The 13,804-nt window shown below is 39.2% G+C and overlaps 1 long non-coding RNA gene across 1 annotated transcript in view; it reads left to right on the top strand.

Moving 5' to 3' along the window:
• The first annotated feature begins 244 nt into the window (after positions 1–244).
• The window catches only part of LOC135268685 (uncharacterized), a 62,255-nt gene continuing 48,695 nt past the window's right edge, over positions 245–13,804 (top strand). Inside the window, exons 1-2 of the long non-coding RNA XR_010337019.1 lie at positions 245–276; positions 10,674–10,878. This is a non-coding gene — a long non-coding RNA (uncharacterized LOC135268685). The remainder of the gene's footprint in view (positions 277–10,673; positions 10,879–13,804) is intronic.

Raw genomic sequence — 13,804 nt, 5'->3', positions numbered from 1 at the left:
GGCGCAAGAAGTACTCAAAGTAATAGACAATAATAATAATAAAAGTTACTTCTTAGTCTGACTGTCCTGGACGAGAAGCCCCTCCCCGCTCGCAGGTGGGAAGCTGAGTGCCTGGAGAGAGAGGTAGCTCCCCCCCGACCCCTCCCTAAGGCTGCGGAACGCGGCGCCGTCGGGTCGCCATGGAAACCGCGGGGGCTGGGCGGATCCCGGGTATTGGCCGGGTCGGGCTGCTCGGGCGACGCCAGAGGTGCAGCTGGAGGCTGCGCGAACGCAGAGGTAAGAGAGCAGCTCCTGGGTTCCCTTGATTCGCAAGCGCTTGGCCCTTGCCCGGGTTCTGGGAGAGTGAAACAGAAAGTCGCCTCCCAGCGCAGAATAATCAAATTTGCCAGATGATCAGCACGCTGATTTAATGCCCAAACCCTCCCTAGTTTCCCACTCCTGCTCTGCTAAATCACAATCTCCCAGCCAGGACCCGGAATCTGGATTTAACTGGGGGTAGTTTATAGAGTCGGGAGATTGGTAGATACGAGGTTCTCCTGTTCTTATTTCTCAACGCCGTACCACTACTAATTTACGTAGTGATGAAAGAATCTGCACCCCGATTTCCTCCCCAGCGGCTCTTGAATGGAGTACTTGGAGCTGGAAATAGCCCATTTCTCTCCTTGCAGTACTGTAAGGTGTGAGCTGATTGGCGTCGCTGTTTCTGTGGGTTTCCCACTGGGGGGCAGCCTAGTCCTTCGCTCAGATTCCACCGCAAAGCAGTAGCCCACAGTGTGGTTTCTAGCGAATTCCGGCTGCAGCCTGGTTAATAATACAAACACTTCTAGAAAGCGGAGCTTGGATGCAGAGCTGTAAATGGAAGAAGCTCTCAGCCCCAATTCCTGGTTTACAGTTAGGGTTTAGAACAAAGAATCCACGCTTGTAAAGGAATAATGTTCCCCTCGAGGATAATACACGTGAACTGAAGGGCTCGTTTCTCAGCCCCTTTAGCTTTATCTTTTATTGGGCAATCAGGTGGGACTCCAGGATTGATGCAGGCTAGCCCTAGCCTTGGCTGCATCGTGGGTTACGATAAGCCTCACCTGACCACCTTCAGGAGGCAGCATGATGGTGAGACAGGACTTGCTTCTGCACTAATGGGGATCTCCATAGCTTCAATGACTGTAAAATCAGGACCTGTCATATCTGCATGGCCTCTCTTAGAGACTCAGTAGAGTGGGATGATCTCAGCTCAGTAGAGTGGAATAATCTATGGGTCTCTAGTACCCTAATGCATTTACTATACCTTATTTTGATAACCTTTTTATAGGTCTATTATTTCACGTATAGGCATTGTCAACTTAAAATCATAAGATCTTAAATTTGGAAAGGAGACTTTACTTCTTGTAAGGAGTTGCAGCTTGCAGGGTGGCCATTCTGGCAAGGGAATCTAGCCTCTGGCACAGACCAATAGCAGGTACTTCAGAGGAAATAATTGAGAGGTTAGATTTATGCCCAAGGAAATTAGCTATATATACATATTCAGTAGGATATAGGAGATTCTTTTTTTTAAAGAAGAAAAAAAAAGAAAGAAAAAAAGAATGAAAGAGAGGAAGAAAAAGGAAGAGAAAGAGGGAGAGAGAATGGGAGTATTGCTTTATTGCCCAGGCTAGAATGCAGTCTAAAAATGGGAATTGAAAACCTCTTTTATGCCAATAATTGTGCTTAACAATGGAGACAGGAAGGAATAAGGGAAGAAAATAACAAATAAGCAGCCAACCAATATTTCATTTAAACCTATGAAATGCTTTGCAATTATTGAGGAGTGATTTACTTCCAATTATGTAGTCACTTTTGGAATAGGTGTGATATGGTACTGATAAGAATGTGTGTTTTGTGTATTTGAAGTGGAGAGTTCTATAAATGTTTATTAAGTTTACTTGTTCCGGGTCTGAGTTCAAGTCCTGGATGTCCTTGTTAATTTTCTATCTCGTTGATCAGTCTAATATTGACAATATGATGTTACAGTCTCCCACTATTATTGTGTGGGAGGCTAAGTCTCTTTATAAGTCATTAAGAACTTGTCTTATGTATCTGGGTGCTCCTGTATTGGGTGCGTGTATATTTAGGATCGTTAGCTCTTCTTGTTGCACTGATCCTTTTACCGTTATGTAATGTCTTTCTTTGCCTCTTTTGCTCTTTGTTGCTTTAAAGTCTATTTTATCAGAGGTGAGAATTCTCTGATAAAAGCAACTCCTGGTTTTTATTTATTGATTTATGTTTGCTCTCCGTTTGGTTGGTAAATCTTCCTCCGTCCCTTTGTTTTGAGTCTTTTTGTATCGTTGCATGTGAGATGGGTCTGGATACAGCATACCAATGGGTTTTGGCTTTTTATCCAGTTAATAATATATATGAGTTTAATACTGCCATTTGATGCTAGCTGGCTGTTTTGCTCATTAGTTGATGTAGTTCTTCATTATGTTAATGCTGTTTACTTTTTGATATATTTTTGGAAAGGCTGATACAGGTTGTTCCTTTATATGTGTAGTGCTTCTTTCAGAAGCTCTTGTAAAGTAGGCCTGGTGATGGTGAAATCTCTAAGTACTTGCTTGTTTGCAAAAGATTTTATTTTTCCCTCACTTGTGAAGCTCAGTTTGGCTGGATATGAAATTCTAGGTTGAAAGTTCTTTTCTCTAAGGATGTCGAATATTGGCCCCCACTCTTTTCTGGCTTGTAGGGTTTCTGCTGAGAGATCTGCTGTAAGTCTGATAGGCTTCCCTTTGTGGGTAACCTGACCTTTCTCTCTGGCTGCCCTTAGTATTTTCTCCTTCATTTCAACCCTAATGAATCTGACGATTATGTGCCTTGGGGTTGGTCTTCTTGAGGAATATCTTTGTGGTGTTCTCTGTAATACCTGGAGTTAAATATTGTCCTGCCTTACTAGATTGGGAAAGTTTTCCTGAATAATGTCCTGAAGAGTATTTTCCAACTTGGATTCATTCTCTTCGTCACGTTCAGGTACACCTATCAAATGTAGATTAGGTCTTTTCACATAGTCCCATATTTCTTGGAGACTTTGCTCATTCCTTTTTATCCTTTTTTCTCTAATCTTGACTTCTTGTTTTATTTCGTTAAGTTGGTGTTCAACCTCTGATATCCTTTCTTCTGCTTGATCAATTCGACTGTTAAAACTTGTGCATACTTCGCGAAGTTCTCGTGTTGTGTTTTTCAGCTCCATTAATTCACTTATATTCCTCTCTAAATTGTCTATTCTCATTATGATTTCGTCAAACCTTTTTTCAAAGTTCTTAGTTTCTTTGCATTAGGTTAGAACAAGTTCTTTTAATTCACAGAAGTTTCTTATCATCCACCTTCTGAAGCCTACTTCTGTTAATGGAACGCACTTGTTCTCCATCAGGCCTTGCAGTTGCTGATGAGGAACTGTGATCCCCTGTAGAGAGAGAAGCATTCTGATTTTGGGTATTCTCAGCCTTTTTACACTGGTGTCTTCCCATCATTGTAAATTTATCCGCCTGTCGTCTTTGTGATTACTGACTTTCAAATTAGGTCTCTGAGTGGATGCCCAACTTGTTGATTCCCAGCGCCGAAATCTGAGCAATCCACTGCGCCGGCCAAAACAGTGGTGTTAAAATTGATGGTGCTTTTCTGTCCGGGAATCTCCAGTCTAGCTCCCTTCTTGAGTCTGTCCTTCAATCAGCTGAATAGGCAACTCTGTCTTCCCGGAGCTCCAAACAACATCGGCCAAAGGGAGACCCAGTCCCGCTCACTCTGCGTCAAGAACTGCCTCGCCAAACTGGCGCGCAGGCCACAAGAGTCGCGCTGGCGCCTCGTGGGGCTCCTCTACTGGGAATCTCCTGGTCCGTGAGCAACAAAAATTCGCCTGAAAGTGTGGCGTCCTCTCATTCTCTGCACTTTCATTGAGCCATCTTGGATCTCTCTCCCTCAGGAGAATCTTATGAATATTTATGAAGGAGTCAATACATATGCACAGAATGAGCATGTATGTAACATACAACCCATGCTCACTTTGGGGTGGTGACAACACTAAGATGCAGTAAAATTTAGGCCACACACATCAAAAGGTGAAGCAGGAACATGAAAGTAATCAATGCTAAGCCTCTATAAATCAGCCAGAACCGGTCTGTGGTCTCTTAGAAGAAACTTACTGAAATCAGTCTCTTGTCCCATCAGAACTGTAGTTGTGCCTTGTGGAGCAGGGGGTCAGTTAGTCAGAATCTGGTGGTTGGTGAACTGCAATTGTTTCAATATTGCTTCTCTGGATACCAGGGCTTGTTTGCTGCTAGAGAAAAAGAAAAACCTTGTGGCAGTTAGAACATAGTTTATTCTTTAAGTGTAGGGGCTGTAGGACTTAACCCTTGCCTACCACCACCTTAGGTCTTGTTTATAATTTGGTATCTTTTTACCACAAAGAGTCCATTCTGTCAGCTTATGATCTCTATTTTAGCAACATATAATAAGAGCAGCTTTCTTTACATTCGTGTAGAATGCACTTCCTCCAATTCAAACTTTCAAATCATGAATTATTGCTAAAAGGTGGTGAAGGGGCTGAGAAGGTTAGGACCAAGTGAGCAGACCACAGTATATCCTTTGGGAAAATAAATGTTGTTTTGTATAAGAAAGATATTCACGGTCAAATAAGTGTGTAAAATACTTGATTAAATATATTTCTTTACTGCAGGATATTTTTCAGAAATTTTAGAAAGCAAATATAAATTGTGACTCTTCAACTTAAAGCTGCACTGAGAGCATTTCTCACATTTATTTCCCATGAAACCTTTTATCTACAGTGACTTGCAGAGCAACTATTCCACAGAACATACTTTGGAAAACACAAAACTGAATACCAATGACTTCCCCAAGAAGTCTCCATAAGGTTGAATGGTAGACAGCTGTTGGGTTTTTCAATGTAGCAAAGTAGATTTGGGCTGTCTTCCTCAGGAGAGGATGGGAATGTCCTTTTGAAACACAGTAGATAAATAATTAATTTGGCACAGAGGACATACTTACATTATGTTTCAGATGCTCAACATTATTTAATCCTCAAAACTGTTCTCTCAAATAGATACCAGTTATCCCACTTTATAGGCAACAAAACTGACATTCTTGAATTAGTCAGATGCCACCTCCAAGCTCACATAGCCAGGAAGTGATAGCACTGATATTTGGAGCCAAATCTTCTTTAAGATAGTACAGTGAAGAACCCAAGCCCAGTAGCAGGGCAGCCAGCAGGGGTTGGGGAAGAACTGATTTTGTTTTCATGGTCTCTTGAGTAATTAATGATGAAGCGTGAGAGTAGCGGGTAGTCTGTTCTCAAATAGTGAGCAGAAGAAAGTCCCCAGTATCGTCTTTTGATGATGGGCAGGGGATAATCATTCTTTGAAAGATATATGGTCAGGAAAAATTGGGAAATTCATTTTGCTAGAAGCTCAGTTGCAAATACAGACATACCTGAAAGATGTGGGTTCACGTTCCAGACCACTGCAATAAAGTGACTGTTGCAATAAAGCAAGTCATGCAAATGTTTTGGTTTCCCAGTGCATATAAAAGCTATGCTTACATGACACTAGTTTGTTTTTAAGTGTGCGGTAGCATTATGTCTAAAAAAAAGTACATACTTTTTTTTTTTTTTTTTTTTTTTTGAGACGGAGTTTCGCTTTTGTTACCCAGGCTGGAGTGCAATGGCGCTATCTCGGCTCACCGCAACCTCCGCCTCCTGGGTTCAGGCAATTCTCCTGCCTCAGCCTCCTGAGTAGCTGGGATTACAGGCACGCGCCACCATGCCCAGCTAATTTTTTGTATTTTTAGTAGAGACGGGGTTTCACCATGTTGACCAGGATGGTCTCGATCTCTTGACCTCGTGATCCACCCGCCTCGGCCTCCCAAAGTGCTGGGATTACAGGCGTGAGCCACCGCGCCCGGCCAAAGTACATACTTTTATAAAAGTAATTTCTTGCTAATGATCATCTGAGCCTTCAGTGAGTCGTATGGCTGTTTTGTCTACATTAAAAATCAGTTGTTTAGCATAGCCACCTTTATCAGTGATCTTAGAGATCAATGATCTTAGCTAGAGATCATTAACGCTTGCTGCTTCACCTTGTACATTTATGTTATGGAGACAGCTTCTTAAACTTCATGAATCAAACCATTGCTGGTTTTCAACTTTTCTTCTGTAGCTTCCTCACCCTTCTTGGCCTTCACAGAATTGAAGATTTAGGTCCTTGCTCTGGATCAGGTTTTGGCTTAAGGGAATGTTGTGGCTGGTTTGATCTTCTATCCAAAATACTAGAATTTTCTCCATCTCACCAGTAAGCCTGTTTTGCCTTCTTAACATTTGTATGTTCACTGGAATAGCACTTGCAATTTTCTTCAAGAACTTTTTCTTTGCATTCACAACTTGGCTAACTGGTGCAAGAGGCCTAGCTGTTGGCCCATCTCAGTTTTCAACATGTCTTCATCACTAGGCCTAATCATCTCTAGCTTTTGTTTTGAAGTGATAGATGTGCAACTCTTCCTTTCACCTGAACACTTAGAGGCCATTATAGGGTAATTACTTGGCCCAATTTCAATATTGCTGTATCTCAGGGAATAGGGAGACCTGGGGCAGAGGAGAAAGATGAAGGAATAGCTGGACAGTGGGGTAGTCAAGACACACAACATTTATTAAGTTCACTGTCTTCTGTGGGCTTGGTTAGTGGCTCCCCAAAACAACTACAATGGCATATCAAAGATCATTGATCACAGATAACTATAATAGATATAATAATAATGAGAAGGTTTGAAATATTGTGAGACTTACCAAAATGTGATACAAAGACACCAAGTGAGAACATACTGTTGGAAAAATGGCGCCGACAGACTTGTGGAATAAAGTATGTCTGTAAAGGAAAGCCGTATGCAAGCAAAGAGGCAGAGATCAAAGGGAGCCAACCCTACTTAAATGAAAAGTAATGTCTAAGAAGATAGGACGTGTGCCTTTCTCTTGTCCTTGGAGCTATTTCTGGAACTCTCCCCTGGAGGAACATAGACTCTTTCCTTTAAGCTAGAATTAGCATGTCTGCAAAAGTATTTAGATGATCTGCTGCTGGTGGAGGAGTAGGGCAGCCCATGTGGACTCCCACGAAGGGAGCAATTTGCACTCAACTTAAATTTGATCTGGATAAAACAAGCCAAACTTCTGGAAACTTAATCCTTTGGCAGGACCTGTGGGCTAGGGGCCCAAGACCTGATGGGCCTGCTGTTTAGAGAAGCCAAAAAATCAGCAGTTGAAAAGAGAAACAGACTTTTGATGTGGTTGGTGCCAAATCAGTGGACCATGCCAAGAGGCCCATGGGATGGCAAACAGCTGGTCAGAGACAGGAGGCTATGTGTCAGAAGAATTGGATGCTTGCAGCCAACTAAGATACATAAAGTAGTAGGATGGAGAGAAGTTACGCACCAGAGTAAATAGGGTCTTCCTAAAATGAGAGCCCTTCCTGCCATGGGGGAGGTTAGAGGGAGGCATTTGGTAGCAGCAAAAAGCCTGGGATCAAGACGGATGTATTTTTATTGTAAAAAACTAGAAAGCAGAACACTCTGAGAGACCCTCTGCTTAGTCATTTTGTCCCACCTTGAAGGACTTAGCATTATTCCAACTCTGAAGAATTAAAATCCAAAGTTAGCATTGGTTATTTCTGCAGAGTAAGATTATGGGTGTTTTTTATTGTGCTCTTTGTAACTTTCTTTATCAAGCTTACTGCCATGGATTTGGATTCTTTTCATCTTCAATTCTTTTAATTGGAAAGAAGGCAGAGCCTTTTTTTGTAATGAAAGACTCAAATGAAGTGAATTTTAGAGAATAAGTGATAGAAATGTCTGGCCTTTTAGTGTGTGTGTGTGTGTGTGTGTGTGTGTGTGTGTGTGTGTGTGTACTTTAAGTTGAATCCAATGCCCATTTACCACTTATTGTGTACACGCACACATACATAGAAAGAGAGGGAAAAAAAGAAAGGCAAGGAACATTCTGCTTCAGGAAGACTTAGCATATCCCAGAGAAATTATCCCATGGAAGAGGAAGGATGCTTCAGGGCTAGTTGAACCCTCCAAAAAGTGCCAGTAGGGAAACGTATTTGAAGATGGCCTTGGCTATGTTTTCTATTCTATGGTCTTCTATATCACTTCTCCAACTCATGGGAACCAAGTCACACAGCCAAGATACAGAAGCTAAATTTGACTATGCTCTTTCTCCCCCTAAATTCCCTTCTTTGGTACATCCCCTTTTCCAAAATCTTCCCTATAGTTTCTTCTACTTAAAGCCACTTCCTCCACCAAGAATATGTTTACCAAGCTCCTTGTTCAAGGCAGGGAAACCTTTATCCAATATCTTTCCTAGGCCCCATAGTTGACTGAATCTGAGACCCAGGATTAGCTCTCTACCAACAATCCTTACCACACGCTCAGCAGCATGGCGGCCACTGGAATGTCCCTGCCCCCTGTTACCCTAGATTGGGCTTTCCTCCCCTTTTTTAAGTAGCTTTGCCACCCCCACTCTCCCTCTGCTCTGCAGCTCAACTCAAAGGCCAGAGCAGGTAAGATCTGCAGCAGTGTCCCAGTGAATAGATCTGAAAACTGGAGGGCACAAAGGATTCTCTGTCCCCCGATCCACATAATCCACTGCCTAATTGACCCTAACTCTGTGGACAGAGGCCTATCTGGCTATCGCAGCTACCCCAATACCACTGATGTCCATTCTGCCTCTGTGCAGGCTCCCTCCTGCTGTTCCATACTCTGTGCTCAGGAGGGCTCTCCTGCCTGTTGAGTCCACAATGGCCCATTTTTGTTCTTCAAACATTTCATCATGCTCCCCCTCAACCCTGGATGCCAATCCTCCACATGCCCACACAGTTAACTCCTCCTGCACCCCACCCTGAGGTATTTTCAACCTCACCCCCTCTTTCTGCCTTCCCCCATTTTGAAATCCCCAGTGTCTGTTGTTTCCAACTTTATGTCCATGTGTACCCATTGTTTAGCTCTCACTTATAAATGAGAAATACAGTATTTTATTTTCAGTTTCTGAGTTGTTTTACTTGGGATCATGGTCTCTAGCTCATTGAAAAAGTGAGGCCTCCCCAACCACATGCCCCAGCACTTCTCTTCCCCATCCTCACTTATTATTTCTCTTTTGCATTTATCACTATCTGATACTTTTCTTGTGTATTTTTTAAGTAATGCTTTTCTTAGGAATTTCTTATTTAGTCACTGTCTGTATCCTCCCACTAGAATTTAAGCTGCATGATAGCTAGGATTTTTATCTGCTTAGTCACCGTTATATGTTTTGCACCCAATGGGGAATATATATATGTGTGTGTGTGTATATATATATTAAATATATATATTTATAATATATTTATATATAATATATTTATATTTATTTTATATTTATTTATATTTATATTTATATATTTTTATATACATTTATATATTTATTTATATATTATATATATTTATATATAATATATAATATAATATATTTAATATTATGTAATATTATATATAGTATATATTATATATAAATATAATATATTTATATTATTTATATAATTATATTATATATTATGTAATATATAATTATAGTATATATTATATATAAATATATATTATATATTTATATCATTTATATAATTATATATTATGTAATATTATATAATTATGGTATATATTATATATTAATATATTTATTGTATATAATACATAATATATTATATATAAATATATAATATACAAATAAATATATAAAAATATATATAAATAAATATATAAATATATATATTTAAATATATAAATATATATTAAATATTTTTAAATTTAATATTTATATATTGAATATATTTAAATATATATTTAAATATATTTAATGTATATATTTATATTTATAATATACATTAAATATATATATTTAATATATAAATACATAATGGGAATAAATATAATAAATATAATATATATAATGTTTTATATATAACATATATTTTTTATATATATATGAAATGTTTGCTTGCACCCGGGAGGCAGAGGTTGCAGTGAGCCAAGAGCACACTACTGCACTCCAGCCTAGGGGACAGAGTGAGACTCCAACTCAAAAAATATATATGTATATGTGTGTGTGTGTATATATATACACACATATATATACATATATATACTTTTTTTACATATATAAATATACATGAATAATAATTATATATATGAAACATATATATGTTTTAAAAGGCGATAGCAATGCTTGTTTACTCCTGTATGTTTTGCACCCTGTTGGGCACAGAGTAGGTGCTCATTCAGTGTGGGTTGATGACTGCAGGATGAATGAATGCCTACAGGGGTAAATGGATTTGGAGGGCCTGTTCTAAGATCGAAAGCATTTCCAGGTTCAAGTACCTGACTTGCAAATGACTTTTGAAATAAACTTTTTTTGAAGATTGGATACTGTCTGTTATAAAGAGTTATTCAAGTCCAAGGTGTCAGATATTTTCCAACTCTTGCTTGTTAATCCTTGAAGCCACACATGAAAGCAGCAGCCTCAGGTCCTTTACTTTCAGCAGCTGAGTGTGTGAGCCTTGCCCAGCTTCTGATCTTTGATCCCCACGTTTTTTTTGTGCTTCTCACTCGGTTTCACACAGTGACACTGACTGCCAGGTAACTGTCTCTCAGGACATTTGTTCTTTGAGTCTGTACAACTCTGGACCATCTCTGCAGGCTAAAAGATGTGCCTGTTGGTAAGAGGAGGAGCCCTGCAGCAGGAATCTGGTGCCAGCTGACCTCAAAGCAACCTGATCTCCAGAAAGTGTCTTTGTTGTACTCAAATGGGCCTTCCAGATGAGCCCTGTACGAATATGCATGATAGCAAAAGCTCAGGAGCAAGCTCAATGCAGAGGCTTTTTATGTTACTGTTGTTCTTAACTTTTGATTTATTTTCTTTAGGGATCCAGCGTGTCTTTCACTAGGAACACAAACATAAGAAAGAGAAGTTTCTTGGGGCCCCAAAAAAAGTCATAGTGCTTTCTGAAATTGAGTTTTCTTCTGCTTCTGGAAACTGAGTCTTCATGCAAAGAAATTTCTCTGTGTTTTCTTGATTCCCACCTTGATTCTCTATTCTGAAGATAACATAGGTGTTGCTTTGTGTCTATGTAGAGTGTGGCAAAAAAAGAGGAAACAGAAAAAGATCAAAGGACCATCTCTTTCACCTTTAAAATCTCTTTTCCTTAAGGTATCCTTAAATATCTGGCTTTGTTATGCCCTAAAACATCTTCTCCACAACTGATGCTATCCAGCCAGTGGTTTTTAGTAGCACCTGTAATTCAAATGCATGTAATCCAGTATCCAGCCTTAAATACACACCTGAGTTTCTAGTCCAACTAAACATCCCACAGGTACTTCAGGTTCACTAGATCCAAGCCTAACTCATTATCTTTGCACCAAAACAATATTTTTTAATTAAAATTTTTTTAAAAAAATGATAAATTAAAAATGCTGGCTCTCCTGGAACTGAGCCTGGCTAATGACATTATTTTTTCCCCACTCACCCAAACTAGGCATTTAAAAATCAAACTTGACTCCCTACTCTGACTCTGCAAATTCTGTGAGTCACTGAGTCACTGTTTGACCCTACTCTAAGCTTCCAAATCTTCTCAGGAACCATGGTGATATCAGGGCTGCGTCCTGTGGAGTGTCTAATACCTGTGACACTAAAAGGAGTTATTTTTTGACACCTCTCTCCTCTATACAACCAAACTATTTTCAAAATGGCCATGAGTGTGATGATAATTATGTCTTTATAACATATGTAATTTACAATATCATACATATAAATTATATATATTTATATACAAATAATACTCAAAAAACAAAGCAGTGAAAATGTTCTTTCTTTTTTTTCTTTTTTGAGACAGAGTCTCACTCTGTCACCAGGCTGGAGTGCAGTGGTGTAATCTCGGCTTACTGCAACCTCGTCCTCCCAGGATCAAGCGATTCTCCTGCTTCAGCCTCCCAAGTAGCTGGGAATACAGGCGCGTGCCACCATGCCCAGCAAATTTTTGTATTTTTAGTAGAGATGGGATCTCACCATCTTGGCCAGGCTGGTCTTGAACTCCTGACTTCGTGATCCACCTGCCTTGGCCTCCCAAAGTGCTGAGATTACAGGTGGGATTCACCGTGCCCAGCCAAAAATTTTCTATTAAACTAAATATGTATAATTTTATAATACATTATATTAGTCTAAAAAATAGTAAAAAGGAAATTCCCACAACTATTTTTTATTAATTTTTATATCTACCTAAGTGACTGAACTTTTATCCTTTGGTTACAGTCTGATATATTAATAGTTACATAAATGGCAGTCCAATAACTATGTTTTAATAAAACTAAAATGTCTGCAGAAGTATAGTTTAGGCAATTACTTTTGATATTTTTTGGAGTCTTACTATGCTCCCACCTCTGCCTCCCAAAGTTCTGGGATTACAGGTGTGAGCCACTGCACCCGACCTCATCTAGGCAATTACAAATGTGAGGTTTTTTTCTTATTTTTTTGTTTTAAGATAAATAATTTACAATTAAAAAGAATACATTCCAATTTTAAAATGTTATTCATATTTAGAAAAATATTTCATGTATGAAATAAAATTTGTACTTATAAAACAAAAATATTACACTTCCCAGTTGGCAAACATTTTACATTTTAAATTAAATATTTTTAAATTGTGATGGGTGACACTGAATGGTGAAATTAAGTGAATTCAAATTCTATTTCTTCATCTTTGCAACCACTGTGTTATCATTGTTTCTTTCTAATCTATATAGGAATATGTCCTACCACAGGGGTTAAGACTCAACTGCACCTAAAGCAAGATCCAGTGTTTCCAAACTGTTAGGAGCTCTTGAAATGGATGTGGGTAGCTAAGGCTATTGTGTCAGGGGTTCTGAGAATCAACTTCCACATAGAACATTTATCAAAAGATAAATAACAAAACAGAGTGCCAGAAAAAAGAAAATCACACAGAGAAAGAAATCAGGAGATCTCGCATATGTAACTTGACTATGCATTTGCAATTTACTCCCTGCTTTTTTTTTTTTTTATACGTATGCACTGTCTTTTTCTTTTTCTTTTTTTTATTGCATTTTATGTTTTGGGGTACATGTGAAGAACATGCAAGATTGTTGCATAGATACATACATGGCAGTGTGATTTGCTGCCTTCCTCCCCATCACCTGTATCTGACATTTCTCCCCATGCTATCTCTCCCCCACCCCCCGCTGTCCCTCCCCTAATTCCCCCCAACGGACCCCAGTGTGTGATGCTCCCCTCCCTGTGTCCATGTGTTCTCATTGTTTAACATCTACCTATAAGGGGGAACATGTGGTGTTTGATTTTCTGTTCTTGTGTCAGTTTGCTGAGAATGATGGTTTCCATGTTCATCCATGTCCCTACAAAGGACACAAACTCATTGTTTTTTATGGCTGCATAGTATTCCATGGTGTATATGTGCCACATTTTCCCTGTCCAGTCTATCATCGATGGGCATTTGGGTTGGTTCCAGGTCTTTGCTATTGTAAACAGTGCTGCAATGAACATTCATGTGCATGTGTCCGTATAGTAGAATGATTTATAATCCTTTGGAAATATACCCAGTAATGGAATTGCTGGGTCAAATGGAATTTCTGTTTCTAGGTCCTTGAGGAATTGCCACACTGTCTTCCACAATTGTTGAACTAATTTACACTCCCACCAACAATGTAAAAGTGTTCCTATTTCTCC

This window comes from Aotus nancymaae, unplaced genomic scaffold, assembly GCF_030222135.1.
Source record: "Aotus nancymaae isolate 86718 unplaced genomic scaffold, 86718_ANA_hifiasm-v0.15.2.pri h1tg000041l, whole genome shotgun sequence".
Classification (NCBI taxonomy): Eukaryota; Metazoa; Chordata; class Mammalia; order Primates; family Aotidae; genus Aotus; species Aotus nancymaae.
The sequence above is the reverse complement of the archived record's forward strand: the minus strand, read 5'-3'. Positions and strand labels throughout refer to the sequence as shown.